Source organism: Equus caballus, unplaced genomic scaffold (assembly GCF_041296265.1).
Source record: "Equus caballus isolate H_3958 breed thoroughbred unplaced genomic scaffold, TB-T2T haplotype2-0000561, whole genome shotgun sequence".
Taxonomy (NCBI): domain Eukaryota; kingdom Metazoa; phylum Chordata; class Mammalia; order Perissodactyla; family Equidae; genus Equus; species Equus caballus.
In genome coordinates this window covers 356245-381180 of record NW_027221924.1, presented here as the reverse complement: position 1 = coordinate 381180, position 24936 = coordinate 356245, and the positions used below count along the sequence as shown (strand labels likewise).

Here is a 24936-nt window from a genome sequence, read left to right as displayed (position 1 = left end):
AGTTTGACCCACTCTGGCGTGGGCCACCTGAGTAGGCGGTGGCCGCCAGGGGTGAGCAGCACGGCGGGCTGCCACTTTGACCCAGTCTGGTTGTCGGCCGCCTGAGTAGAGGGGGGCCCGCCCGGGCTGGGCAGCGCAGCGGGCTGCCACTTTCACCATTCTGGTGGTCTGCCGCCTGAGTCAGGGTTGGGCCCCCAGGGCTGAGCTGCGCGGCGGGTTGCAACTTTGACCCACTCTGGCTGTCGGCTGCCTGAGTGGGGTGAGGGACCCCAGGGCTGAGCAGCGCGGCGGGCTCCCTTTTTGACCCTCTCTGGCTGTCAGCCGCCTGAGTGGGGGTGGGGCTGCCACTTTGATCCACTCTGGCGGTCGGGCGCCTGAGTGGGGGGAGGGCCCCCAGGGCTGAGCAGCAAGGCGGGCTGACACTTTGACCCACTCTGGCGGTCTGCAACCTGAGTCAGGTTGTGTCCCCCAGGGCTGAGCTGCGCGGCGGGTTGCCACTTTGACCCACTCTGGCTGTCGGCCGCCTGAGTGGGGTGAGGGACCCCAGGGCTGAGCAGCACGGTGGGCTGACACTTTGACCCACTCTGGCGGTGGGCTGCCTGAGTGGGGTGTGGCCACCATGGCTGAGCAGCGCGGCGGGCTGCCACTTTGACCCACTCTGGCGGTCTGCAACCTGAGTCAGGTTGTGTCCCCTGGGCTGAGCCGCGCGGCGTGCAGCCACTTTGACCCACTCTCACAGTCGGCCGCCTGAGTGTGGAGAGGTCCCCCAGGGCTGAGCAGCGCGGCAGGCTGCCACTTTGACCCACTCTGGCGGTTGGCCGCCTGAGTGGGTCAGGAGGGCCACAGGGCTGAGCAGCGCGGCGGGCTGCCACTTTGACCCACTCTGGCTGACGGCCGCCTGAGTGGGAGTGGGGTTCCCAGTGCTGAGCAGCGCGGCGGGCTGCCACTTTGACCCACAAAGGCGGTCGGCCGCCTGAGTGGGGGGTGGCTGCCAGGGCTGAGCAGGGCATCGGGCTGCCACTTTGACCCACTCTGGCGGTTGGCCGCCTGAGTGGGTCAGGAGGGCCACAGGGCTGAGCAGCGCGGCGGGCTGCCACTTTGACCCACTCTGGCTGACGGCCGCCTGAGTGGGAGTGGGGTTCCCAGTGCTGAGCAGCGCGGCGGGCTGCCACTTTGACCCACAAAGGCGGTCGGCCGCCTGAGTGGGGGGTGGCTGCCAGGGCTGAGCAGGGCATCGGGCTGCCACTTTGAGCCACTCTGCCGGTGCGCCCCCTGAGTGGGGCGGTGGCCGCCAGGGCTGAGCAGCGCGGCGGGCTGCCAATTGGACCCAGTCTGTCTGTCGGCCGCCTGAGTAGAGGGGGGCCCGCCCGGACTGAGCTGCGCGTCGAGCTGCCACTTTGACCCAGTCTGGCGGTGGGCCTCCTGTGTGGGGTTGGGGACGCCAGGGCTGAGCAGCGCGGCAGGCTGCCACTTTGACCCACTCTGGCGGTCGGCCGCCTGAGTGGGTCAGGAGGGCAACAGGGCTGAGCAGCGCGGCGGGCTGCCACTTTGACCCACTCTGGCTGACGGCCGTCTGAGTGGGGAGAGGGACCCCAGGGCTGAGCAGCGCGGCGGGCTGCCACTATGACCCACTTTGGCGGTCGGCCGCCTGAGTGGAGGGGGAGGGCCGCCAGGGCTAAGCAGCGCGGTGGGCTGCCGCTTTGACCCACTCTGCTGGTTGGGCACCTGAGTGTGGGGGAGGGCCCCAGGGGCAGAGCAGCAATGCTTGCTGCCACTTTGACCCACTCTGGCGGTGGGCCTCCTGTGTGGGGTTGGGGACGCCAGGGCTGAGCAGCGCGGCGGGCTGTCACTTTGACCCACTCTGGCGGTCTGCAACCTGAGTCAGGTTGTGTCCCCCAGGGCTGAGCAGCGCAGCGGGCTGCCACTTTGACCCACTCTGGCTGTCGGCCGCCTGAGTGGGGTGAGGGACCCCAGGGCTGAGCAGCGCGGCGGGCTGCCACTTTGACCCACGCTGGCGGTCTGCCCCCTGAGTGGGTGGGGAGAGGCCCGAGGGCTGAGCAGCGCGGCAGGCTGCCACTTTGGTCCACTCTGGCCGTCCATCGCCTGAGTGGGTGTGGAGGCCCCCCAGGGCTGAGCAGCGCGGCGGGCTGCCACTTTGACACAGCCTGGTGATCGGCCGCCTTAGTGCGGTGCGGCGGCCAGGGCTGAGCAGCGCGACAGGCTGCCACTTTTTCCCACTCTATCGGTCGGCCGCCTGAGTGGGTTGGAAGGGCCCCCAGGGCTGAGCAGCACGGCAGGCTGCCAGTTTTTCACACTCTGACCGTCTGCCGCCTGATAGGGGTTGGGGCCCCCAGGGCTGAGCAGCGCGGCGGGCTGCCACTTTGACCAACACTGGCGGTCGGCCGCCTGAGTGGGGAGAGGGACCCCAGGGCTGAGCAACGCCGCGGGCTGTCACTTTGACCAACCCTGTCGGTCGTCCGCCTGAGTGGGGGAGGGGCCCCCAGGGCTGAGCAGCGCGGCGGGCTGTGGCTTTTTCCCACACTGGCGGTGGGCCGCCTGAATTGCGGTGGGGCCCCGAGGGCTGAGCAGCGGGCACGCTGCCACTTTGACCCACACTGGCGGTCGGCTGCCTGAGTGGGGGGAGGGACCCCAGGGCTGAGCAGCGCGGCGGGCTGCCACTTTGACCCAGTCTGGCGGTCGGCCGCCTGAGTGGGGTGAGGGACCCCAGGGATGAGCAGCGCGGCGGGCTGCCACTTTGACCCACACTGGCGGTCGGCTGCCTGAGTGGGGGGTGCCCGCCAGGGCTGAGCAGCGGGTGGGCTGCCAATATGAGCCACTGTGGCGATCGGCCGCCAGACTAGGTGGGGCGCCCCCAGGGCTGAGCAGTGCTGCGGGCTGCCACTTTGACCCACGCCGGCTGTCGCCCACCTGAGTGGGAGGAGGGCCCTCAGGGCTGAGCAGCATGGCGGGCTGCCACTTTGACCCACTCTGGCGGTCGGCGGCCTGAGTGGGAGGAGGGCCCCCAGGGCTGAGCTGCGCGGCGGGCTGCCACTTTGACCCACTATGGCGGTCTGCCACCTCAGTCAGGCTGGGGCAGCCAGGGCTGAGCTGCACGGCGGGCTGCCACTTTGACCCACTCTGGCGGTCGGCCGCCTGAGTGGGCGTGGGACCCCCAGGGCTGAGCAGCGCCGTGGGCTGCCACTTTGACCCACTCTGGCGGTCGGCCGCCTTAGTGGGGGGCGGGGACCCCAGGGCTGAGCAGCGCGGTGGGCTGCCACTATGAGCCACTGTGGCCATCGGCCGCCAGACTACGTGTGGCGCCCCCAGGGCTGAGCAGCGCTGCGGGCTGCGACTTTGACCCACTCGGGCGGTCGGCCGCCTGAGTGGGAGTGGGGCCCCCAGTGCTGAGCAGCGCGGCAGGCTGCCAGTTTGACCCACTCTGGTGGTCGGCCACCTGAGTTGGCGGTGGCCGCCAGGGGTGAGCAGCATGGCGGGCTGCCACTTTGACCCAGTCTGGCTGTCGGCCGCCTGAGTAGAGGGGGGCCCGCCCGGGCTGGGCAGCGCAGCGGGCTGCCACTTTCACCATTCTGGTGGTCTGCCGCCTGAGTCAGGGTTGGACCCCCAGGGCTGAGCTGCGCGGCGGGCTGCCACTTTGACCCACTCTGGCGGTCAGACTCCTGAGTGGGGAGAGGGCCCCCAGGGCTGAGCAGCCCAGCGGGCTGCCACTTTGACCCACTCTGGCGGTCGGCCACCTGAGTGGTTAGGGAGGGCCCCCAGGGCTGAGCAGCGCGGCGGGCTCCCACTTTGACCCACTCTGGCGGTTGGCCGCCTGAGTGGGGGAGGGTCCGCCATGGCTGAGTAGCTCGGCGGGCTGCCACTTTGACCCACTCTGGCGGTCGGTCGCCTGAGTGGGGGTCCGGCCCGCAGGGCTGTGCAGCGCGGCGAGCTGCCACTTTCACCCACTCTGGCGGTCGGCCTCCTGTGTGGGGTTGGGGCCGCCAGGGCTGAGCAGCTTGGCGGGCTGCCACTTTGACCAACTCTGGCTGTCGGCCGCCTGAGTGGGGTGAGGGACCCCAGGGATGAGCAGCGCGGCGGGCTGCCACTTTGACCCACTATGGCGGTCGGCCGCCTGAGTGGGGGGTGGCCGCCAGGGCTGAGCAGCGCGGCGGGCTGCCACTTTTTCCCACTCTAGCTATGGGCCGCTTGAGTGGGGGTCGGGCCCGCCAATGCTTGGAGGGCTGCCACTTTGACCCACTCTGGCGGTCGGCCGCATGGGTGGGGAAAGGTCCCCCAGGGATGAGCAGCGTGGCGGGCTGCCACTTTGACCCACTCTGCTGGTTGGGCACCTGAGTGTGGGGGAGGGCCCCAGGGGCTGAGCAGCAATGCGTGCTGACACTTTGACCCACTCTGGCGGTGGGCCGCCTGAGTGGGTTGAGGGATCCCAGGGCTGAGCAGCACGGTGGGCTGACACTTTGACCTACTCTGGCGGTCGCCCGCCTGAGTGGGGTGTGTCCACCAGGGCTGAGCAGCGCGGCGGGCTGCCACTTTGACCCACTCTTTTGGTCGGCCGCCTGAGTGGCGTGAGGGACCCCAGGGCTGAGCAGCGCGGCGGGCTGCCACTTTTACCCAATTTTCAGATTTCAGCTAGTGTTCACATCGTGATTTCCTCTTCCACTAATACAGTTTATTTCAGTGAATTCACCTTAGTGAGTTGCTTCAATTCTCCAAGACTGATATATTTCAAAACCAGTATGCCTCATCCTAATGCATTACGTTCCCCCCAAATAAGAGATCCTACTCTTGATATTTTTTTTTGGTTTAATTTATGACAATCTTAAATAAATTCTAGTGAAGTAGCCGATATTATAGCCAAACCACTCTAATATCTTAAAACGGTATTTATGAAAATGCGCATTTTGTGGCATCAGTTTAAAGAGTGGAGATGGTGTGTGTGTGTATGTGTGTATATGTAAATTCATATATACTGTATGCATGCATATATGTATGTATGTACGCACATTAAATACTATTTACTATTTTACAGTTTACACTGTTTAAATATATAGATGCACATATTGCCTCTATTGCTTTCTTCTTTCTACTATCTTCCAAAATCCAAACCCTTCTTTCTTCAGGGTTCAAGAAATCAAGACGTCGTTTAGAAAAAGAAAATAAGGCTGATTTTTATTGAACATATATGGTGTGCCAAGTTGATTAACCGTTGGTAAACATTAGGATCACTGGATCGATTTTAGCTTTTCAGTTTCTCTTTTGAACAACTCTGTTTTCAAGGGTCCATATTTCATGACTTTTATTCTTTGAGTCCTTCCAAAGAACAAAAATAGCCTTTACCTTTTTTCGTAGAATATAATTCATACTCCCTTGCGATTATCATTTTGGTCCATTGGATTCTGTAAAGAATCTAAAATGAATTATGAGATCATGATTTTATTTTCTCTGTATTTGAAACATTTTTCTAATTCATCATCTTAAGAATTCTTCCATCATTACTCATGATTACTCATCAGTTATTCCAACTAAGCTGAAAAAAGATAAGTAATAAGAAAACAAAAGAATGGTGAGATCACTTAGGAGGAGGACACAAGAGTGGAATAAATTGTTATTTTTCTGTGTTTTTATTGTGTTATCCAACTATTGCATCATCTTTTAAGAAAGTGTTAGAAAATACTAGGGGCAGCATCTCTGTAGTTTGCTTTCAGATCCACTCAATATGAGAATTAGAAGTTTTTATTTTCCAACCATGATGACAAAGAGAAGAAATTTCACATTCCATAGCCATAAGGTGAATACGATCAGAAGAATGAATGAATGTAAAGGAAAAGATTGCAGCACTTAGGCTCTAACTGTACGATGAAATTTTCATATTAATGAAATCAGACTATGTGTCTTCAGATGACGATATTTTAAATAAATTTTCTCAAACTTAAGAATTGATCCCTAAACAATGTATTTCCAAGGAAAAAAAAATGGAAATACAGTATTCTCCTCCAGTTAGTCCTTCAAAGGAAAGTACTTCACGCAACAGTTTGAAATAAAAATCTGGACAGTCCCACATTGTTAAAAGATGAAAGTATTCTTTCATCTCCAGTGATGTCTATGGACAAAAATTTACTGATTAAAATAGTTTTACTATATTTAAAATGTATTAATATTTAATAAAGTTGATTTCAGTAAGTCTTTATGATATTTGTAAATTCCTTGTAAAATGACATAAAATTATATGAAGTTAAAATGTGCCCAGAGGGTAAACAGCAATAACTATTTGCCCTGTAATCTGAGGGTTAGATATCCCATCTCAATTCATTTTCACAAAAATTCTCAAGGAATCATTATCCTTTCACCTCCACTTTGAGTTAACTCGTCTAAGACTACAGCATAAGACAACATTAAAGGCAAAATTTTAGCGCAAATTTCCTAATCTTGAATTACACATTGCTTCACTTATGCCGTGGTACCTCGCTTCAAAGGAGAAAAAACACTTACCTATGTCCTCTGATAACTCTGAGGACCTCTTTCGAAAGAAGTCGGACAGAGATGATATTTAATATTCAAAGGAATAATGGAAATTGAAATCTGCATTTCTTTATCACTTTCACATTGTGGATATTTATTTACTGAACAATTTCCATAACCTTGTGATAATGTGTAGTATTCAGACAAGTAAAAGGAGAAGCCCATGTTATGCTTGTCCTCAAAATAATCTTCTTAGTTAGGACACTATAGCTTAATTTCCCAGAAAAGTTATAAGACTTTGTAGGAGTTCCCAGGAATGGTCCAGATTGAACCCTGTAGAATGTTAGGCAACAAGTAGATTCAAGTGCCTTAAAAATCATCTAGTGAAGCATCCGAGAATGTAATTCCCCTTATGGAGGAAAAATATTACATGGTACGATTAGATTTTGATGAATAGAAGATAGAAGGTAACCAGCTGGTTTAAATTATGTTGTAAATCTAGTAAACTAAAGGAATAAATATATTAGTACATTGCTTTCATATTATAGGTTTTGTGCAGATGTTTGCTGAATAAACTAATCACTAATTTAGAAAGAGATCACTGCTCAGCAATGATGGTTAATTTTTTGTGACAACTCAACTGGACTAAGGGATGCCCAGGGAGCTGGTAAAACGTTATTTGTGGGTGTGTCTATGAAGGTGTCTCTGGAAGATATTAGCATTTGAATCAGTAGGCTGAGTGAAAAAGATCATCCTCACCAATGTGGGTAGGCATCATTGTATACCTTGGGGGCCTGAATAGAACAAAAAGGTAGCGGAGGGCAAATTTGTTCTCTGTTGAGGTGGGACATCTGTCTTCTCCTGCTCTTGAATTTCAGCACCCCTGGTTTTTGAGCCTTTGGACTAAGATTGGGACTTACATCATTGCCTCTCCAGTTCCTCAGCTCTTCAAATTTGGACTAGAACTACACCACCAGTTTTCCTGGGCTTCCCATTTGCAGGCTACAGATCATGGAACTTCTCAGCCTCCATAATCACATGAGCCAATCCCTCATAATAAATCTCTTTCTGTACACCTCTATCTCTGTCTCTGCCTCTGTCTCTATCTCTATATCCTGCTGGTTCTGTTTCCCTGGAGAACCCTGCCTAACACAGCCAGCATTCCCTTTTACTTATGGAAATCTCAGACAGGAGATTAGTCATTCAATATTAATATACATTGTGCACATTACATATACAACTATCTATCTAAATATCTATTTTCAAACAAATTTTATTTGTAATTCTAAAAAGAACAGACTTTATAAAATGCTTATTCCTATTTTTAAAATATTTGCCTGGAGGAAGATACTATTAGTATTTTCATTGGTACGTTATTGTTATTATTTTAGTGTTCTTGAGTTTATCTGAAATTACAAAAAAAAGGGAAAGGTGTTTAGGTAGTAGGTTGTCTGTGGTGGATTGATGAGTATGTTTAGAATACTTCTGAAAAATACAGATTGATAAAGCCCACACTGTATGACTCTTTCTTTCAGGACATGAAAAGGCTATGCAAATTTTTAAAGGCTGTAGTGCAGAATATTTGATTGTTTAAGAAAATATCTTGTAAAACTCTGTATTTACTTTTTAAAAAATATGTATTTTACAAATCACATATATGGATATATATCAGAGTTAGCACTATCCTGATTCTAACGTGGTATACCTAGATCTTACTGTTCAAAGTCAAATGGCTTGTATCCATCTCTAAACCCATTTCTAGGTATTCTGAGCATTAATAGCATATTAATAATTAGGTAAACATACCAATGTAGCTGCCATACTTTGTATCTGCCATTCTTTAAAGCTTTTCAAAATTTATTGATTTACCAAAGGAATATCTAGTTATAATGATGCTACTGATGATAATAGCTAGCATTTATTTTTTACAATATACTCAGCACTTTGTTATGTGCATAGTTTTCCAGTATAAGATTCACAGCATTACAGAAATGTTGATGAGGGTTTAGATTTCAGTATTAAATAGAGGGTCAGGGTAGGACCCAGTAATCCTAGTGAATTCTCGAGATAATATTCTAGGCGGAGAGAACAGGGTGGGAGCACCAGTCCTGAAGTAGATGTGTGCCTGGCTGCGTGGTGTGTTTGAGGAACAGAAAGGAAGTGCGAGTAATGAAAACAGAATCAACACAAAGAAGAGTGATGGCAGAAGAGATCAGATAGGCAATGGGGGCAAATCATCATGCACTTCAGTAGTAGGGCGAGGAAACATCCCACTTGTCCTGGCCAACTTATTTTTATGTCTACTCTTCTGTCATAATTGCTATAAGTCCTTCTTTCACTCTCTAATCTAGGTTGGATCATAAATTATGTGATCACTCTACTGATAAGCATTGCAGATATCTTGGCTTTTATGCTGAATATAGAGTAGCCATACAGAGTTTTAAGCAAAAGAGTGGTGTGATCTGATTTATGTTCTAAAAGATTCACTTTGGCAGCTGTGTTTCAGGGTCTAAGCTCTTGGGCATTAGGAAGAACTCGTAGAAGGCTCTTATGGAAATCCAGGCGAGAGGTGATGGTGGCTCAGGCTAGAGCGGGAGAAGTAGAAATGGGAAGAAGTGGTTGGAGTTCAATATATTTTAAGGTAGAGCTGGCATGATTTTATGATGGTTTAGACGTAATGTTTTAAAAATAAATAAAGGATTCTAGGGTAAAACAAAGATTTTTTTTGGCCAGAGAAACTAGAAGGAAGAATTTTCCATCAACTGAAATAGTTAAGGCTGCAGATAGATAAGATTTTTGTGAGATCATCCTGAGTTTATACTTGGACATATTAAATTTAAGATCTCTAAGAGACAACCAGGTGGTGATGAATATACGTTTTAAGTACGAGAACCTAAGTGTGGGAATTCACAAAAGAATTGTGGATTAGAGATACAAATTTGACAGCTGTGAGTACACAGGTAGTATTTAAGCCATGAGGATGAATGAGATCAGCAAGGACTAGGCTTAAGGCCTCTGCAAGTTTAAAAGCCCAAGAGAAGAGGATGCAGCCACAGAAACCGAGAAGCAACTCTAGCGATAGGGGAGAAAATCCCACAGAGTATTCAGTCCTGAAAGTCAAGTGAAAAAAGTAGAAGAAGGAGAAAGGAGTTGTGTCAGATGCTTCTAATAAATCAAATAAAACCAGGATGCAAATAGATCACTAAATTTAAGAAGCTGTATATCATGAGTGACATTGATGAAATCAGATTCGTTGGAGTGATGAGAGGTCAAGAGCCTGATTGGATGGAATTAAGAGAGAAGGAGGGGAGAGAAGTTGGAGACCTGGAGTCCATTACCAGAAAAATAGAGCAGACCAATTAAAGAAAGAAAATCTTAATAGTAATAGTAATGCAGGTCGCAGTGAGGACAGTTCCAACCATTTACTCAGTCCCTTGGTTCTTTTTTCATTTCCACCGTTTGTTAGGTGTTTAACATTAAGTAAGACAATAACTTCTCTAAACCTAAATTTACAGTAAAACGTATACACTATTATCACCCACCTCAGCATGTTGATAGGGTTGGTGGTGTTCAATAGAGTGGTGTTCAATAGAGTTTATTAGAGTGAGGTCGTCTATTGAAAACATCTAAAACATATAAATAATGAAAAGAAGTCATTGTTATTTCTGTTTTTCTTATCATTACTTATACTGCTACTACTGCCCCTGCTATTACTATTTTCTTCAATTACTGTTCAGTTTTTACTTAACAAGGAGTGGTAAGTAGTGCCCTGACCCTGCTTGCTCCTTACATTTTTGTACTTCTCTCATTCTTCCTCCTGTCACCACCCTGCCAACATCTCCTTCTCTGAGAACTATAACAAGCATACAAAGAAAACAAAATTTTCTTGCTTAATTTTAGGAAGGCACTAGGTGTTTTTATATTCTTCTTCAAAGTACATCCATATGGTAAAGAATTCTCTTTATTAATAATATTTCTCCTATTTTATATTACAAGTGCCTGCCAGGGTGAGGCTGAAGCAGAAAGACAGACATGAAGGAGGTGTATGTGTTAGCTATGTCTCTGACGTTCCACATTCCCTGACTCAAGATCTGTTCATAGGCCGCATGCTCTGCTGAAAATGTCCACCTCTTTCTTCTCTTCACTAATTATCACTTGCTTTACTCCAAGGTTCCACACTCAAATGCCTTCCAAACTAGAATTCAAATTGTCCCTAGCCCACATAAATATTTCAAGTGTACTGAACATCTAAACAATCTGTGTTTTTTAAAAAGGTGCTACAGTGAGTGTGGGAAAGAGAAACAGTCAAATCCTTTGTAGCCAATCTCCCTCCTCTCCTCTCCTCTTTTCCAGGCCCTTCACAAGGCATTCTGACATTCCTGTCATTGGAATGGGTGAGAATGCTTAGAAATATGGTTCATTTCCACAAATTACAAATCTTACTATTTCATCTCACTTACATAAATTTTAATCAGAATTGTATATACTTATCATCATCTTTGGTGCTTCTACTGGATGGAATTCCTAGACTGTAAGATATATTTTCTTTATGATGAGATTCCAAGTAATAACATTTGGAATATAGTTAATATTTACATTTTTAACTAAGTTGAACCAAATTCTGTTTCATCACAACTTTGATATAAATATTTCCTATATTTTGACATAATGACATAATTATTTATACATAGTTGTTATGCCTGTTACTGTGACTTCTATTCTTACTCTATGACAGCGTAAAATATTTCTCATCAATTGTTTTATCAATATGTAGGATGAGGAATTTGTCTTTAACTTATAGCCGTGAAAGAAGCCTCAGATTCTCTATATTAGTGAAACTTAATGAAGAAAGGATGATAATGTTGCTTAATTTTCACTATATACACTTCTTTGGTTACAAGTTCTGATAGTTGTTTCGATTGTTGCATATTGTTATGGAGCTACATGCAAATATGTATAAGAGAGTATTTTACATGGTAATGTGATGTTGAGTTCCAATATATGAAATATAAGATGTTTAAAAGTCTCAATGTACTAGAAGATTGCTAAAGGTGAGAGATGTAACTATTGTCATACAAACAAGAATAAAACCAAAGGGCCCACTCCATTGTAATTTAATTGGAGATTGTAAAAGTGGATTTCACTAGTATCTGTGTCTGTGGCTACTGTGAAGTGTTTACATTCCCCAAACAGTATAGAACACCAGCAGCAAATATAAGATGGCCATCTGGCCTAAATTGGAACAGGGATATTACTCTGCCATGTTCAATGGCAGTTTCCATGAGATGTTCATGTTTCCTCCCGCTCTTTACCTCCAGCACCAAAGGAGATTGACCTTAAGGAGGATGGGACTAAAAAGTGTCACAAAATCAGGTTTTGCCTTTTATCTCCCAAATCACTATCGCCATTAAACTAGAGGTATGTTTTAAGTCTGCATTTGAGACTGGGAAAGATATGAAATGTAAATTGAATTTGAGATCAAAGTCTTAAATCAGACTTGACTTTTCATAAACAAAAGTGACGAGAGTCTGGAACATCTTATAGTGCCAGAAAGTATGGAAGAACTCACAAAACAACAAAATGAAGGAATATGTCAAAGGGACACAGGAGCTAACTGAAATAACAAATTGGCACAATTTGAACAACCACATAAATAATGCATTATTGGATTATAATCTAAAGTACAAAATAAATATCCATTGGTGCATAGTGATACAAATAAATGATTGAATAAATAAATTAGTGGGAGAAAATAGATAGATCCCCATTGGAGAGGGGATACTTCCTCCTCCAGGAAGGAGGGCATAACTCTCCGCTCCTTCAGTGTGGGCTGATTACAGTGACTTACTTCAAAGAGTACAGTACAGAAAAGGGGGAAAACAGTAACTTTACAGTATAGAAACCTAACCAACACTCTCTTAGTCAATTGTTCAAGGTTAAGATCAATAGTCGTAAGACATACTTTTGATATGATATGAAGAGAATGGCAATTTACCTCTGTGGTTGGCCTCCCCAAAACCCATTACCCTATTACCCTAGTCAAAAAATAAGTCAAAAAAAATAAGAATTATATCAGAAAAATTCTAGGAGATATTTTTCAAAATATCTGACCAGTATTACTCAAAACTCTCAAGGATATTCTGTAAACTGTCACAGTCTGCAACTAAATGTGATGTGACTACAGCGATATGACAACTAAATGGATGGAATCTTGTAACAGAAAAAGGACATTAGAGAAAAACTAAGGGAATATGAATAAAGTGTGGACTTTGGTTAATTATATACCACTATTGGTTTATTAATTGTGACATATATGCCATGCTAATGTAAGGTATAAATAATAGGAAAACTAGATGTGGGGTGTATGTGAGTTCTCTACACCATGTTGACAAATTTTCTGTAAACCTACATCTATCCTAAAATTTTAATAAGTTTATTAAAAAATTCAGAAGAATAGGGTACGTTAAAAGAACACATTAGCCAACCTGAAAGAGCACCCGGTAAACAAAGCTGGGTCAATTTGAGGAATGAATAAATAATGCAGTATTGGATTATAACCAAAAATAGAAAATACATATTCATGAGTCCATACTAACATAAATAAATGATTAAATAAATAAATACACGAGGAGAAGCAGCAAATCTTCCTGACAGAAGAACCACATTAATATATGGATACATCTCCTCTTTCAGGAGGTACAAGTTAATCACCTTCTAGGCCCTGCTTGAGGGAGGGCTACACGTAGTGACTTGCTTCCAAAGAATATACCATAGAAAGGTCGATTAGTAAGTTTTGTGTGGATGAATTTGGCAAACACTACCTTAACTAAGTGATGAAGGTTAAAATCCCCAATGAAATCTTGTTGATATCATGTAGCACCCAATATGATGTAAGGAGAAGAGTACTGTGTGTTATTTTTTCCAAAAACCATATACTAGTCTAACCATAAAAAAAAAAAAAGAAAAAATCAGACAATCCCCAGTTGGGTACATTCTACATAATTGGTCAATGTTTCTAAACACTGTCAAAGTCACAGAAGATTAGGAAAGACTAAGAAACTTTCACAGACTGGGAAGATATTGAGAACTAACTATAATGTGGTACCCTACATTTGAATCTGGAACAAAAAGAGAAAATTAATGGGAAAACTAGTGACATCCAAATAAAGTCTAGAGTTAGTTAATACTAATGTAGCGATGCCAGTTTCTTTGTTTTTGCAATTGTTCCATTTCACTGTACGACGTTAACAGTGGAAGAAATTGAGTATGGAGTATTTGGGAACTCCCTGAACTATCTTGCAACTTTTCTGTAATTCTTGAAGTATTCCAAAATAAAAAAAGCTTATTTATAAGGAAAGATATGTGACATTATTTTATAAATAGTATACGTGGTGCTACTAGTATCACTAGTTCTTGAGATGGTGTTCTACTGGAACAAAAATCTAAAACTTGTGGAATTAGCTTTGAAATGGAGTGGTGGGGAAGCTCCCAAGGACACTATTGGTGAAAGCTGGAAGGACAGTGATCTTGCTATTGAATATAAGAGGAAAGTGAAATAACATTTGCCAGTACTGTTGCTTGAGATGTTCTGGAAAACAGAAATGGTATCTAATTAACTCACAGATATGGCCTACAAGGTTTCCAGGAAGAATGCTGCAGCTACTAGCTGACTTCTCTGAGCTTCTTATGAAAAAGTACAAAGCTTTGAGAAGAGCCAAAATGAACTCTCAGTCTTCAGGTGGAATTTAAAGGAAAAATAAAAGAGCAGGACTGTGTTTGAAAATAAAACTTTCTCATTCCAAGTCTTTAAACAACAATAAGTTACCAAAGTAATAAAAGGCTTCAGGTAAAAGATTCAATTCAGTGGGACTTTAAATCCAGTAAAGTGGTCTCTGAGTCAAAAATGTCAATGGTGGATCTTGTAAGACCCTTTGCTAAGACCTCAGAAAGATTTATGGCCCTGTCTCACAGACCCGTGCAGCTAGATGAAGAGCTTCTGAGCAGCAGAAGAGTGTTGTCCAATGGCAGCCTAAAACATGATGTAGGGTAGAGAAGGGCCTTCCTTAGAAAGAAATCTGGGCTTGTCTCACACTTCGTCTCATTGAATTGAATATAAATTGCAGAAAAGAAACTCACAAATTTTCAAAAGATTAATCCACTTGAACTGAAAGGGACAGAGAGAGTTTAAAACAAAGAGTGGTCTCTACGCCCTTAACTTCCCAGAACCGTGACCCAGACTGAGAAAGCTATGCAGCTGCAACTTTGGAATATTTCTAATGGCAAAGGGCAGAGCCAAGAACTTAGAGAGGGAAACGAAGAGCCATAGAAAACCATTCCCAGAGTGCGGCACTGAGCGCTAATCAAGCAACTGGCAATACACACCCAGAGATTTCAGAATCGCTACGAACTAATGATTTCTCTCTGCCTCCCATTCTCCTCCTTTTTGAATAAAAGTGTCCATTACCTTTTTCCTATATCTGTCATTTTATTTGGGTATATGGAGGGCACAAAACTTTTCATGTTACTTCATGTTTTTTTAGACCAATAGAAACCACATCTAAAAACAACCCCCACATCTGCATCTCCTGAAACAAACGAAAATACTCCAGATTTGAGTATGATGACTAATGAGATAAATCTTTATGTCTTATAGGGTATTTTAAAGGTGAGTGTTATGTAAATAATTATGGGTAGAGGGTAGACTATTGCAGATTAAAGAGAACTATAAATTCTTTGTCACTCCCCTCAGAAACCTGTAGTCTGTTTCTCTACCCCCTTGAATCTGAACTGTGTAACCAGAACTGAGAGTGTTTCATAGAACATAGCAGAAGTGACTCTGTGCTGGTTTCAGCCCTAATTTCTTAGAAGACTGTCAAGTTCTGTGTCCTCTCTCTTGATATCTATCCTGCTATGAAGTGGAAAAAAGCCCAGATAACCATGTGGAAGAAAATTTAAGCCTTAGTTGATAGTCCCGGCTGAGTTTCCAGCCAACAATCAGCCACGATGAATTACTGGATATCTTCTAGCCCCAATTAAGTTGTTTCACATAGATTAGAGATATGCTGTTCTGGCTGAACACTGCTCAAATAAAAAAACTAAAAACTCAAGAGCAAAGAATTTGTTGTTTTAAAAAACTTCGCATTTAGGGTAGTTTGTATGCAGCAGTAATAATGAAAATACTAGGTCTCACGTCTTTCTCTTTCATGACAATGCCAGCAAACAATGTAGGTTAGAGTAAATTAGATTGAAAACATTACTTTTCTAGTAGCATTATTAAAATACATAACACGTGAATGACTGAAATAATTTCAGCATTCACTATATGTTGCACATAAATGTTTCCCCCTTTATTAAATTGAGGTTTTTTAAAACAAAATTATTTTCATTCATTTGATATTTATTTCAATGTAACAGTCTTCCAAGTTTACTCTACACTGGAATATAATGATTTTTGTATACTATATCCATATTGGTGCTTAAAAATGAAAATTTAGATTTACACATGATTATCATTAAATTATTGTGACAAAAATAACCTTGAGATAAAGCCTTACATAATGAATTTTAATTTTAAAGGGGTTATTGTTACTTGAACTAAACGGTATTCTCTGACAATTTACACAATTGTGTTTATTTGCCATTAATTTAATCTCATTACTGTCATAAGTTCTTTATTTTTACATATAGTATGCCATCTAGTGACAAAAAATTAAATATAGCAAACATACTCTTTTAAGTCATCTTGAAAAAAAAACTGTACACTATGCACTTGCTTCATCTGGTACAGAAAATAAATTATGTCTTTGCTTTTTCTTTTTAAAATTATTTTCCACTTTGGAAAACCATTTAAAATGTCATCACCTTTAAGATACTCCATGTCATATATATCCAATATACCCACGTCTGTTAAAATCCAATTCCACTGTAAGGAAAATAAAGTGATGTTAAATTTACTCTGTCAAATAATAATATTTTTGTATTCTAATCTGGATAAAAGTCTTGTCATTTATATTTACTATTCTGTTTCTTTTATAAAATAGAGCTCATTAGCTTGTTTATTTACCAATTAAAAATATCTAACACCTCTTCTCTCTATAGAAGTCTCTACAAACACTCACAAAACAGATTTTTTTCAGATGAGTATATCCTTAATGTTAATACATACAATGGGTATTTGTGTTCCAAAAATAAAACATTTTTTCCATCTGTCTCATATATTGTCCACCTGAGCCATTTCAGAGATACAGGTATTGAGACTTAGAAAGAGTAAGTGACTTGTCTCTAATAATAAGTGGTATAACTAGTACTTGAAAAGAAGCATTCTCATGCAAAAATCAAAATTAAAATTCTACTTGGCTAAGAAAATCTCAAATATAAAACATAGTATCATATTTGACAGAGATGGTGGCTAAGGTTTTCTTCCTTATAATTCTAAGTTCCTCCTTTATTTTTATAAGCAAATGCTTTACCATCTTTCAGATAAGGGGTACAAAATATGGATATTCCAATATGGATATCCCATAGCTATTTCCCCCAAATTACCCCTTGGCAAGAAGCTAGAAGATTAAGCAATTTAGAGCAGAATTTGTAAAACTGTTTTTTCAGTTACTTTAAGATTCTAACAAAATTTGTGGGAATTTTCTCCTAAAAAGAATCACTCTTGTAAAGCCCAGCAAAGTGATCATTAGGGATATTGCATGAGGGAGCCTTTCCCTTACCGATTGCCTCCGTTTATTTGCCACTAGCAAGCTTCTACAACATTTTTTCCCTTTTTTAACATTTTTGACAAGTTTTCTTTAAATGTGATCATGTTCCCCCCAAAAATGTGTAGCAGCTGAGAATTCTGCTCTCTCTACATATTAATGTACCAAAGGAAATATCTTGAAATACACATATATATGTATATAGGTATATACGTATATACAAATTAACATTGAACTCATCCTTTGTGTTCTTAAATATCTTAAAGAATTCATTAATTATATGCATGAATGGATTTTTTTGCAAGATAGTGAAGAATAGAAAATTACTTAGCTTTTGAATATAAAGCTTAGAAAAAAATTATTTCCTATATTCCTATTCTTTGCATTTATCGTATCAAGAGCTAAGCTTTGAGGACCTGATCATAGACAGAGTTTAGCATAAGGGAATTCCCAACCAGACAGTGAAAGAAAAGAAGGAAACACCACCTGTCTTGGTCCCAGGATTTTATGGAAGTAAGCCACATATATAAAAGCAAGAATCTAGGCAGATGTCTTAATCTGACTTGTGCAAATTTCAAACTTGTAATAAAAGTATTTTATATGTCTTTAGACACTGGATATCTGAGATTTATGAAGGAGATACTCCACACAATGCTCTTCTCCCACACCGGTGGGTTCCAGTAAAGAAAAGAGAGAGGATCAGCTTTGTTATCTGGGAAGAGGGATTAGCTGACACTCTTGAATATCTTTCATCTCCTTTCAGCATAGTGAGACCCAGAAATCTCCACGTGCTTTTTAGAGTCAATAGACGTAACCATACTGAGAGCCAAGAAGACCTCAATAAATGTGCTAGGGCTCAAAAGGTAAAAGTCACTGTTAAAATGGAGGCCGAAGGCAACCCAGGCAAGAATCCAAATGCAGAACCTGGCAGACATTGAGAGATAAGGGCCAAGGGATGCTGAGGCAGCAGCAAAGATTACTAATAAGGACTACCAGCCTAAATTAATGTAAAAAGAGATGAGATCCAACATAAGGAAGCCGTAAACATGAGACACATCTACCAGCTGCACACCCAGGGATGGGATTGAGCCAAACCCTCTTTGGAGTACACCAGCCCAGGAGAACCTAGAGGCCACCTTATGCATCTGAAGATTCTCTATTTTCTTCATTGCCACATTCTCTTTCTATCTTAACAGTCTGAAGATTCTCTGTTTTCTTCATTGCCACATTCTCTTTCTATCTTAACAGCCTTTTTCAACTCTTCCACTCCATGAACACAGGACCAGGTAAAGGGAACACATAGGAAAAACACCAAAATTTCCTTGCATTTTCCAAGCAGAGATTGTGTATAAAACATTAAAATAAATCCAGTGGATTCTGTTGACTCTTTCAAAGTCCCCCAAAACTCCCATCCTATGCCTGCTACAGAAAACTACTTACGGGTAGAGAATTCACAGCAAATAACAGATTAGTTAGAAAGAAATGAAGACACTAAACTTTTTCTTAATATCTGCTGTGGACTTTCTGTTTATGTTGCCCCAAAATTCATATGTTGAAACTTAATCCTCACTGTGAGGGTATTTGGAGCTGCCGGCTTTCAGAAGTAGTTAGCAATGCACTTAGTGCCCTCATCAAAGAGGCACCAGCGTGCTCCACCACGTGAGGTCACAGCAAGAAAACAGCCATCGAAGGAGCTGGGCCCTCACAAAACCCCGAATTGCCAACTCCTTCATCTTGGACTTCCTGGCACCCAGAACTGTGAGAAATAAATTTCTGTTGGTTATAAGCTGCTCAGTTTATGGCATTTTGTTATAGTGACCTGAATGGACTAAGACAATGTCAGAATGCCGAATAAATTTTCAGATTTCACTAGATACCTAATTACTATATTATGCGGTTCTTACAAGGAAAAGTGGAATAAGAATATGCATGGAACTCTCTTTCTCTGCTACCAATACATATGATAAGATGATAGAAATTGCATCAATATAAGGTTTGATTAGTATACTTCCATTTTGTTCCTTTGATAGTCTCTAATTTTCAACTGGACCTTAGTCTGTGAGAATATGCAAATATATGTGGCTACTGAACAATTATGGTAAGGAACTTGTGAAGATGAAGTTATGACATAAAGCTACGAATAATTTAGTCTTATTATTTACAGAAATTATGAAACAATGACTTTTTTTAATAGTCACATTTTTACAGGTGTCTGGTGATATTTCATTGTGGTTTTTTTTTTCAGGAAGATTAGCCCTGAGCTAACATCCACTGCCAACCCTCCTCTTTTTTGCTGAGGAAGACTGGCCCTGAGCTAACATCCGTGCCCATCTTCCCCTACTTTATATGTGGGACGCCTACACAGCATGGCTTTGCCAAGCAGTGCCATGTCCGCACCCGGGATCCGAGCCAGCGAACCCCAGGCCGCCGAAGTGGAATGTGTGCACTTAACTGCTGCACCACCGGGCCGGCCCCTCATTGTGGTTTTAATTTGCCTTTCTCTGATGCTTAGTGACATTGAGCACGTTTTCAGATACCTGTTGCCCATTTGTATGTCTTTTTTGGATAAATGTCTATTCAAGTCCTTTGCCCACTTTTAGTGAGAATATTGTTTTTATTATTATTGCTATTGAGTTATAGGAGCTCCTTATATATTTTGGATATTAATCCTTTATCAGATATATAGTTTGCAAATATTTTCTCACATTCTATAGCTTGCCTTTCATTTTGTTGGCTATTAACTTTGCTGTGCAGAAGCTTTTTAGTTTGATATAGCCCCACATCTGTTTTTGCTTTTTGATTTCATATCCAAAAAGTAATTGCTAAGCCAAATGTCAAGAAGCTTTCCCCCCGTGTTTTCTTCTAGTTTTACAGCTCCAAGATTTTTAAGTCTTCGATCCATTTTGAGTTGATTTTTGTGTATTGTGAAAGTTAAGGTTCCAATTTCGTTCTTTTTCATATAGATGTCCAGTGTTCCTGCCAGCATTTGTTGAAAAAACTATCCTTTCCCCATTGTGTATTCTTATTACCCATGTGGGCTCTCTTTTCTGTTCTATTGGTCTATATGTCTATCTTCATGCCAATACCATACTGTTTTAGTGTGTTGGCAAGGATGTGGAGAAATTGTAACCCTTGTACACTCTTGGTGAGAATAGAAATGGGACAGCCACCATGGAAACCAGTGTGGTGGGTCCTCAAAAGATTAAAAATAGAACTACCGTGTGATCCGGAAGTCCCATTTCTGGGTATATGTCCAAAAGAATTGAAATCAGGATCTCAGAGGGATACCTGGACATTTGTGTGATTGTGTGATTGCAGCATTATTCATAACACTCAAGATATGGAAGCAACATGAATGCCCATCAATGGATGAATGGATTAAGAAAACGTGGCATATACACACAATGGAATATTTTTCAGCCTTAAAAATGAAGGAAATGCTGCCATATGGGACAAAAGGGATGATCCTGGAGGACATTATGCTAAGTGAAATAAACCAGCCACAGAAGAACAAGTAAGTACATTATTCCACTTACATGAGTTATCTAAAATAGTCAAACTCATAGAAGCAGAGAGAAGAATGGTAGTTGCCAGAGGTTGGGGGAGGGGGAAATCGGAGCTGTTATTCAATAGGTGGAAAGTTTTCGTTACGCAAGATGAAGACGTTCTAGAGATTTGCTCTACAACATGGCGATCATGGTTAACAATACTGTATTGTACACACGACAATTTATTAAGTAGATAGATCTCATATTAACTGTTGTTGCTACAATAAGAAAATTACACAATTGGGTACTAGCTAAACTTCAATAATTATCTAAATTGATGTCCACAGCTCCAATAAATTTTCTTCCAACAAAATGCTCAAGAAACATCAGTAAAAATAAGTTTTAAGGGTACTCTTCCACTCGGTCTAAATTAGGACATTCATGAATTAATGATAATTCATTTGTAGATTTTCCAAAATGTCATTTTGAGGTGTGTTTTCCTTATGCTGATTATAAGATAAAGATTTTCTATAGGCAAACTACTGTTTAAGTACTTTATATACATTAAATAAAAACTATCATGAAGTAGATACTATTATAATGCCAGTTTCAAAAGTGAAGTAACTGATGCACAGAGGGGTTAAGCAGCTTGCCCGAGGTTACGTTGCTAACACACAGAAGATCCACACAGTGTGGCTTCAAATTCTGTATTATTTAAAATTATGTTACATTGCCTCTGCCATTATATTTTGAAATATAACTCTTGCTGTCACTTCCTCAACATTTAGCTAGTATCCTACTCTTCATAACCACCCAAAATTTTAGGGTATTATGGTTATACTTCTCGGAAATGTAGTGCAACATGCAGCTCAGTCTAAACAAAACATTCAAAATCTCATCTCCTGAGAATGATTACTTATTCAGGTATGATGCATGACAAAATTGAGAAAATGAAACATGACAAGATATTTTGAGAGAACTTCTGAAAAGAAGTTTCCTCAGTTTTTAAGAGTTTCCCAAAGCAAAGCTGTATTTCTTCCCTTAGTAAGATTGCCAGACTTAGCAAGTAAAATACAGGATGACCAGTTAAATTTGAATTTTAGATAAACAATGAATAATTTTTCATAAGACATACTTATACGAAAAAAAAATGCTGTTTATCAGAAATTCAAATTTAACTGGGTGCTCTGAATTTCATCTGGCAATCTTACTCTTTAGTTCATTACAAAATAATGAAGATCTGGGAACTCTTGGCAGACATCTTGTAATCATAACGGTAAGTCAGTCTTCAGACGAAATGTCAGCTAGTAAAAGAGAGAGATGGAAACAAACAAGATAACGATGGCATACTTTAACTGTTGAAACAAAACAAGCCCGAAGCCAGCCTTACTTCATATTTTTCACTAACATGGCCAATATATTCCATTAGTGTTTTAGCTAGGCTAACTTGAGCACTATGTTACTATAATAAAATATACCTACTGTGATACACACAAAAGAATTATCATGGATTGTGATTGATCTAATAAAGTTGTTCTCTTCTCCTGAACATGCTTCAGCTATTCAAAGTTTACACTCTCCACACATGCAAAGAGAAGTGACTTGGGATCTACAGACAGGTTACAACATATAATATAATTCCTTTGCTTTATTTGGCTCCTAAAACTTGAAAGTTCAAGACAGAAGGCCAAAGGGGTAATAAGAACTCTATTTTATATCATGCAGGGAACATCACGAATCAGTACCAAGGCCAGCAATATTCAAACATCATATCTTGATGTTAGAATAGTGTACAATTTGTTCCATCACTGCACATGACTGATGTTGTGTTTTGGTTGTTGTGAGTGCTCTTTCCCTCAAATCACCTCTTGGCTCTGTATCTCTATGTTGTGTTAGATCTATTATTCAACTGCTATCTTTATTATCAGCTCATTATCTCACTGATGGCGTGATGTTTCCCTGGTGACGCTGGAATGGGCCTGCATAAAGATGTTCACACACTTGGGTTTTGGTTAGAATTAGAAAAACTTGACACCAGTATCCCCCAGAAACAGTGATAACCACTCTTTTATACGTGTGAGATGTGTTTCAGTGGAGGAATGTTAGAGATAATAGAGATGAATACTTAGTAATAAGTAGCTTGAGTAAGGAAACTCGGGTGTATATTTATTTTATTCAAATAGTCAGCTTTGTCTTTATATATTTTCAAAGTAGACAGCATAAAAAAAGACTAGCAAAAAAGTGTAACCAATCACATATCTTTTCTTCAAATGCAATCCTATTTTTCTCTTGTATTTACTAATATATATATATATATGTATATAGATATGTATATTGTCCCACTATCAGCCCATTTATTATCTTTCCCCTATAGGAATTCATATCTTATTGTCTTTCCCCTATAGGAATTCATATTAGTTGGCTGTTTTCAGGAACACTTCTCTAAAACTAGATTTAAACCCTGACAATCTCCTCTACTCTATATCGAAAAATGTTTTCTAGTTGCTCGCTTTTCTTGACCTAAAAATCAAATTTTATTTTGAACTTGTTATCAGTCAATACTGACTTATTCCTAGGTCATTTTCGTAGTATTTGTATTTTCCTCTTCAGCTTCTCCTTTACGTTAGTGAACGTATATTCACCAAATGCTTATATATCTGGTTACTCTTTCAATTGTGAAAAATAACATATTGCCATGGACTTTCTTTACACAGAATCTGAAAAGAATTCTTGTACATTTGTGGTAGATTTTATTATTCCTTTTTTCCTCTCATAAGAGTATATGTCATCAGTATTAAGGTACATCAAATAATCCAAAACCTGAGATTAAATGGTTAGTAAATATACTTGAGCTAGACAAGCACAGAGCTATTGCCAACAAAAAGAACATAGTAAAATCCAATTCAGTTCTTAGAAGCAATACAAATGAGCATTTTACAAGGGTAAATAAATAATGAGATGTACCCATATATTCATTTTTTAAACTTTTCCTACAAAGGAAACTTACTAACATTAAATATGTACCCCAGAGTACTGTGTGCATATGTATGTAGGTATCCACATACACACTATGCACCACACACCTACACACACATATATATGCGTACATACACACTTTATATATATACCTAACAGACAAATATATATATGTACACATGAATGAAAATATATACATATAAATTTATTATTATTATTTTTGAGGCAGATGTGCTAACATCTGCTACTAATCCTCCTCTTTTTGCTGATGAAGACTGGCCCTGAGCTAACATCCATGCCCATCTTCTTCTACTTTATATGTGGGACGCCTACCACAGCGTGGCTTGCCAAGCAGTGCCACGTCCACACCCAGGATCCCAACCGGTGAACCCCGGGCTGCCAAAGCGGAACGTGTGAACTTCACCGCTGTGCCATCAGGTCTGTCCTATATATCTAAATTTGATGCATAGTATTATGTTGAAAATTATTAACCTAGCATCAATTTTATCATGAGAAAGGTGTTGAAAGCAACATTTTATTGGAAACTAGTTGAAAAATTATGAAAACTTCAGGAAGAATAGCCACTGCAATGATGAAAATGATGACCTTTAAGATTCATTTAAAAGAACAGCCTTAGTTTAGGCTTGTTTGAAAATATATATATATCTATATATCAGAAAGGGCATATTGTTTGGTGAGATATTCTTCAGTGATATCTGCTTTTTTTCAGAGGAAAAATGTTAAATAGACTCTAATTCATAAAGACAAAACTGTGTCATGGGAATTAGGAATATTTATCTTGCTGCTCTCCATATGAACTTTCTGAATATTCCAGGAAGACAGAAACTTTTAGAAAGAAGAATGACAACTAAAAATAAAACAAATTAATATATATATGTGTGTTAATATATATTATATATATATGTACATATAAAGTAGGTAAGAAAAGGATGAATAAACCATTAATATATGTCAAAGAGAGAACACTGTCTTAAAGATCTTGCCACAAAGGAAGTATGGCTGCATATTATTGTGAATTAAAAAAAAATAATAATGAAGCAATTATCTTTATAGAAGCGAATGAGTGGCTCACAGAAAAAATCTAGGAAAGGAATAACAAAATGAAATAGAATAATTCAAGAACAAATGTTGAAGAGTAAAATAAGGCCATCACAGAAAGGAAGGTCAAATCAGAAGTATGAGTAACAGAATAATCACTAATGAAAATAAGGCAAGTGCTTGAATAGTAGAGCCAAGGAAAGCAGACACAATTAAGGTGAAATGAACAAAATATT

General features: G+C 41.4%; 1 long non-coding RNA gene across 1 annotated transcript in view; it reads right to left on the bottom strand.

The window, feature by feature from the left end:
• Nucleotides 1–5284: 5284 nt before the first annotated feature.
• The window catches only part of LOC138922157 (uncharacterized), a 41110-nt gene continuing 21458 nt past the window's right edge, over nucleotides 5285–24936 (bottom strand). The window contains exons 3-4 of the long non-coding RNA XR_011435237.1: nucleotides 10017–10100; nucleotides 5285–5422 (exon numbers count right to left, since the gene is read on the bottom strand). This is a non-coding gene — a long non-coding RNA (uncharacterized lncRNA). The remainder of the gene's footprint in view (nucleotides 5423–10016; nucleotides 10101–24936) is intronic.